This window comes from Hyla sarda, chromosome 3, assembly GCF_029499605.1.
Source record: "Hyla sarda isolate aHylSar1 chromosome 3, aHylSar1.hap1, whole genome shotgun sequence".
Classification (NCBI taxonomy): Eukaryota; Metazoa; Chordata; class Amphibia; order Anura; family Hylidae; genus Hyla; species Hyla sarda.
The window spans coordinates 283,073,660-283,080,255 of record NC_079191.1 but is presented as its reverse complement, the minus strand read 5'-3'; the positions used below and the strand labels follow the sequence as shown (position 1 = coordinate 283,080,255).

The following is a 6,596-nucleotide window of genomic DNA, read 5'->3' as shown; positions in this document are numbered from 1 at the left end:
CACTTCTAGATATATAGCGCTGTATATCTTGCCCCCCCACAGCACTTTTAATATACATTGTCCATTTTGAAATCCCCACAGGGAGCCCTGATTGGCTCCTCGGTACTGGCCATTCCGAGCTCCCTGTGGGGAATTTAAAAATAGAAGTAAAATACATTGGTGATCGCAGGGTTGTTGACCATGCCGTCCGCTCCCTCTGCATAATAATTTCTGATCGGATCGGGTCTCAGAAGTGAGACCCAGTGCGATCAATCCCTCAGCCCCTGTACTACTACCCCCATCATGGAACAGAGTCTGTTCCATGATGGGGATAGTAGTACAAGCACTAATGTTGCCTTCCCAGCCGCCAGCAGACTCCTGCAGCCAGGAACTACTACTCCCCCCATGGAAACAAGTCTGTTTCATGATGGGAGTAGTAGTAATCCTGGCTGTGGGAGTCTGTAGGTGGCTGAAAAAAAAAAAAATAAGGATTAAAAACGGTTCAAAATGGATACCCATTTGATCAGCCGTTTCTATCCATTTTTGAAATCCTTTTTTTTTTTATTTTTAAACGGAACGGGGGCAAATGGCCGTGTGAACATGTGTAAAATAATAAAGAAACATACACATAGAATGTACATAGATCAGATGCGCATATGTGCTTTCAACAGAATAACAAGCATTGGTGGTTCAGTGGTAGAATTCTCGCCTGCCACGCGGGAGGCCCGGGTTCGATTCCCGGCCAATGCAGTTACTTTTTTTTTATTCTAATGCGTTACTAGATTTCTGCCCAGGAATACTGTATATACATATTAACCAGTTATATATTATATTATCAGTAAGCATATGATTGTGTTATCAGAAGACAATATTTAGACCAGGAAGCGCTCTGGTCTATTGGGGACAATGAGGAGGGACGTGCAGGTGACGCTCGATAGGCGGCAGGACGGGCGGAAGTGACGTTGCGGCTGTTTGAATGTGCTGAGGAGGAGGCGGTGATATGGAAATGAGCAGCCAGCAGGGAGCTGTGTAGTCTGGGCAACTTTCAGTGTCACTTCTCGGTCCCGTCAGGAGCAGTGGAGAGGAAGCCGAAGCCCTCCAGGTAATGTACAATAGGTGTTGTGATGCCATATATATTGCCAGATCACTCCTCGTCTGTGTACAGCCATGTATAGAGGTTTCCTATAGAACGCCGGGGTATCTGTGTGCCACCTGTACGGTGCCAGGGAGCGTCTTCTCCAGGACTGTGTGTCCTCAATGTGTAGGGCCGGGCACATACTAGGCGGCAGGTTGGCAGCTGTTTTTTTAATAGTTTGTATGGAAATGTTCTGGTGCCCCCTTTACTGCCCTGTCTATATGGGGTAACTAGGTCCCTATTCTTCACATATGGAGATAGGGATGACATGGGGGCAGTGGGGGACACAGACCTAGATTGGGTTGTATATGGACTTAGTTTATTGTGTAGTATTTTTTTGTGCCTGTAAACAATTCCCCCATAACTGTCCATACACTGACCACATCCTATAGGCCGCATCTACCTGACATGTCACTGGGTTGTCGTTGTGACCTATGTTTTGGGGCATTCACCAATATACTTTTTTTTCTTCAGTCTGCCCTTTAATACAGAGAAAACTATACCGCACTCTATACGTTTTGTATGGGACATTATGGGCGACCTATCAATTGCCCTATGTGGAAAGGTTTTCTCTGTTTATGCCCTTTAATAGAGAGAAAACTATACCGCACAATATACGTTTTGTATGGGACACTATGGGCGACCTATCAATTGCCCTATGTGGAAAGGTTTTCTCTGTTTATGCCCTTTAATAGAGAGAAAACTATACCGCACAATATACGTTTTGTATGGGACACTATGGGCGACGTATCAATTGCCCTATGTGGAAAGGTTTTCTCTGTTGTTGCCCTTTAATAGAGAGAAAACTATACCGCACTCTATACGTTTTGTATGGGACACTATGGGCGACGTATCAATTGCCCTATGTGGAAAGGTTTTCTCTGTTTATGCCCTTTAATACAGAGAAAACTATACCGCACTCTATACGTTTTGTATGGGACACTATGGGCGACCTATCAATTGCCCTATGTGGAAAGGATTTCTCTATGTGCTGTAATGGAAAGCTCAAAGGTGATGTGAACAGAGTCCTTAGCAAAGCCTGAATAAATGTCTCACGTTTCATGAAGATTAAGCTGCTTATCCAAGTTCACTAGTTACGGGCTTCAGAAAAGACTACACATCAGTTTCAGTTGTCAGGAAAACATAAGGTCATTGTTACTTTAGTCACTTATTTAGTGCCTTGTGAAGTATTAAAAGGCAGTGTTTCCCAACCAGGGTGCCTCCAGCTGTTGCAAAACTACAACCCCCAGCATGCCTGGACAGCCAAAGGCTGTCCAGGCATGCTGGGAGTTGTAGTTTTGCAACAACTGGAGGCACCCTGGTTGGGAAACACTGATATAAAGGATGTGCATAACCACTCTCTACACCGCCTTGCATACAGCAGTTTATTTTCAGCTAAATACAAGTGATACTCCATTAAAACATAGGGTATAAGCGTCTGATCACGGAGGGGGGTACAGTACAGCAGTACAGCATTTGTCCATCCCCCACAGAAAATAAATGAAGCTGTGGCATGCATGGGCATCCTGCTGCTCTATTTTGACAGGACACCCATTTCCTTGTTCCCCAGATTTTTTTTTATTGTATTTTATCAATATTTCATTCTCATATATTGAGTTTTATATATAATAAATCTATATTCATTGGAACAATATATCTATTTCCTTTCTTGGTGATACCAGACAGATATCATTTAACTTTTTGAAGAGTTAATGTACTGAGGACTGGCATACTTTATCCTTTTTAGATTTGTAAATTACTTCTATTAAAAAATCTTAATCTTCCAGTACTTATTAGCTGCTGAATACTACAGAGGAATTTCTTTTATTTTTGGAACACAGCTCTCTGCTGACATCATGAGCACAGTGCTCTCTGCTGACATCTCTGTCCATTTTGGGAACTGTCCAGAGCAACATATGTTTGCTATGAGGATTTTCTCCTACTCTAGACAGTTCTTAAAATGGACAGAGATGTCAGCAGAGAGCACTGTGGTCATGATGTCAGCAGACAGCTCTGTGTTTCAAAAAGAAAAGAATTTCATCTGTAGTATTCAGCAGCTAATAAGTACTGGAAGGATTAAGATTTTTTTTTAATAGTAGTAATTTACAAATCGGTTTAACTTTCTGGCACCAGTTGACTTAAAAAAAAATAAATAAAAATAAGTTTTCCATGGGAGTACCCCTTTAAATGTAAAGGATTTGCTGCATATTTTCTGCAGCTGATTTTGCTACTCATTGAAGTCAATGGGTAGCAAAATCAGCAGCAGATAGATCCTGTACGTGTGGATGTAACCTTAAACTGAATAGAGCCGCTACCTACAATGTATTGCAATGTATTGTGTTTTGGTCGTGTCTTAGAAGCAAAATATTGTGCTTTGATACCATGCTTTTCCATTGTTCAGTGAGGGTGACGAAGAATGCGCTATTTTGACAAGAGATAGCGGATACTGACTAATAAATAGAGGTATACAGAGGTACAGTAAAGGGGTTATATACCTGTATGAACAACTGAATACAGCCACATACATAAATAATCCATAGATGTGCAGAAGCACTGACCACAAATGCCTTCCTATGGTTAGAAGCCAGTCGGCACAGGGAAGAGGAATGCACAACTGCAGGATCAGAACATGCACACAATGGGGGAGATTTATCAAAACCTGTGCAGAGGAAAACTTGCCCAGTTGCCCATAGCAACCAATCAGCTTGCTACTTTCATTTTTCACAGGCCTTCATAAAAATGAAAGCAGCAAGCTGATTGGTTGCTATGGGCAACTAGGCAAGTTTTCCTCTGCACAGGTTTTGATAAATCTCCCCCAATATATCCTTCCAAAAGCTATGTGGAGAGTTGGTTGATTTATTTTATTTTTTAAACGTAGGATGGAAATTTCTAATTGTGGCAGTGGTGCACATCTTCACCCCAAACCTTTAGATTAATGGGTTTCTGCAAATGGACACAACTGTATGAACATTTTGGCAGTGCATTCCCGCAAATGGATGTACAGTATTATCCAGTAGATGGCACATACAGTTAAAGGGGTACTCCGGTGGAAAACTTGTCTTTTTTAAATCAACTGGTGCCAGAAAGTTAAACAGATTTGTAAATTACTTCTATTAAAAAATCTCAATCCTTCCAGTACTTATTAGCTGCTGAACAACACAGAGGAAATTCTTTTCTTTTTGGAACACAGAGCTCTCTGCTGACATCACAAGCACAGAGCTCTCTGCTGACATCTCTCTCCATTTTAAGAACTGTCCAGAGTAGGAGAAAATCCCCATAGCAAACATATGCTGCTCTGGACAGTTCCAAAAATGGACAGAGATGTCAGCAGAGAGCACTGTGTTCCAAAAAGAAAATTATTTCCTCCGTAGTATTAAGCAGCTAATAAGTACTGGAAGTGTTAAGTAATTTGCAAATCTGTTTAACTTTCTGGCACCAGTTGATTAAAAAAAAAAAATAAAAAAAATTCCACTGGATTACCCCTTTAAGACTAAAACCGTACTGAAAATTCCATCAAAAATGGAGCTGAATCTGCCATGCAAATATTGTTTCTGTTTTTGATTTTCTTTTCCAGTGCAGTTTTATTAAAGTTTCTATTAATTTCAATGAGAGCTTAAAGTTGAATGATGCAGAAAAAGTGTCATGTCGGTACTGTTTTCTGCAACACATTTTCCCTCATTGAAATAATTAAAAAGGGTTTTTAAAGGGGTTATCCAGGAAGGGCAAAACAGAGCTAGTTTGGTTTAAAAACAGCACCACTCCTGTCCTAAGGCTGCATGTGGTATTACAACAACATCTACCGTACTTCAATGAACTGAGCTGCAATACTACATGCAACCCAAGGACAGGTGTGGGGCTGTTTTGGAGAGATATCTGTCCCCTTTAAGGGAAAACTTCTTTTTTATCATGTAGAAATGGACTGTTTTTGTTGTGAGAAGGTGAAAGGCATGGTGGTTGATGGGCGACATGTGTCACCAGGGCTCCTGGCCTTGAAGTAAGAGCCGGTAATTTTCCAGTGTCTGTGCTGTGGTGCAGACTGATACTGTTGCTGTAGTATGGCTGGAAGGCCAATCCGGGACGGCTCTTACTGGGAATGACCAAGTGCAGGGTGGGGGTCATTCCCTACAATCCAGGCCGCCTTTTGTTGGCCTTAAAGCTAGGCTGCCTCGCCAGCTGAGGGGGATTTGCTAGTTGCAGTTCACACTGCCAGAGAGAGCTGAGTGTGGAGTTCTTCCCTGTGGTAGCTCCAGGAGTGGAAGCTGCGGGACAGCCTAGCTGGAGGCTTGGAAAAGACTTGCTTGACGCCGCATGGCATGAACTCAGGTGTGAACAAACACCTAAGGAATACAGGTGGACTTTTGTTACGTTTTCCTTTGTTCTACATTTAAAGACTGTTTGCTGTGTGCCAAGTGTGAATAAAACACTGAACTTTAATTCTCCTTGCCTCTATACTGCAACCGCACCTGTTTGCAAGAGCGAGTCATAACACTATATAAAAACTATGCAGTATTAACCCATGTGAATTAACCCTTACATTAAGGGGATGATAATATACAGCTGTCACACTGCTGCAACTATGGCATCTAAATGGTTAGACAGCGGATTGGGCTTCTGTCAGCTTGACTGTTGACTTGATTGTGGGGATCTGATAAGTTGCCATGGCAGCATAGTTCCCTGGGTTATGCCAAGGTAACATGCCTTTTAGGTGCCCTTACATGCAGAACTAGTGGCTGTGACGCTGCGTCAATAATTGCAGGCTGGACCAGGACTTGCCGCTTTAAGCAGGGGCAAGTCCATGTGCAGCCCAAAAGTATTTGTAAATTGCCAGCACTAGTGGACGCAGCAATTTACCAATAAATGTAGGCTGCTTGTCTTACAGTTACTGAAGGTATATGGACATCCTAAAGGGGTATGCCGATTATGCAAAATGTATCCCCCTATTCACAGATTAGGGGTTAAAGGGGTTCTCTGGTGCTTATACATCTTATCCCCTATCCAAAGGATAGGGGATAAGATGCCTGATGGCGGGTGTCCCGCCGCTGGGGACCCCCGTGATCTTGCACGCAGCACCCCCTTTGTAATCAGTCCCCAGTGCATGTTCGCTCCGAGTCTGATTACCGACGACCACAGGGCCAGCGGTGTATGATGTCATGCCTTCGCCCCCGTGTGACGTCACGCTCTGCACCCTCAATGCAAGCCTATGGGAGGGGGCGTGACAGCTATCACGCCCCCCTCCCATTGACTTGCATTGAGGGGCAGAGCATGAGGTCACACAGGGGCGGAGGCGTGACATCATACACCGCTGGCCCTGTGGTCGTAAGATGTATAAGCACCGGAGAACCCCTTTAATTGTGTGATTTCCAGAACAGGGCCGTCTCTTACAGTTCCAGACACAACTTTGAAGACAAACTGTTCTGTCTTGGCTGGTTGCTCCGCCAATCACCAGCTGCAGTCATGTCCTGCCTCAGTTTTGCATAACCAG

General features: G+C 43.3%; 1 protein-coding gene and 1 non-coding gene across 4 annotated transcripts in view; both read left to right on the top strand.

Annotated features, from left to right (window-relative positions):
* The first annotated feature begins 658 nt into the window (after positions 1-658).
* Positions 659-729, top strand: TRNAG-GCC (transfer RNA glycine (anticodon GCC)). Its single transcript has one exon. It is a non-coding gene; the product is annotated as a tRNA-Gly (tRNA).
* Positions 730-927: 198 nt separating this feature from the next.
* The window catches only part of KATNA1 (katanin catalytic subunit A1), a 62,871-nt gene continuing 57,202 nt past the window's right edge, over positions 928-6,596 (top strand). For 2 of the 3 annotated variants that reach the window (XM_056566771.1, XM_056566770.1), the window contains exon 1: positions 4,056-4,075. The gene's annotated coding sequence lies outside the window, so the exon portion shown is untranslated. Of the gene's footprint in view, positions 1,082-4,055; positions 4,076-6,596 lie in introns of those variants that run through there. The other variant, XM_056566769.1, reaches the window with a different exon arrangement.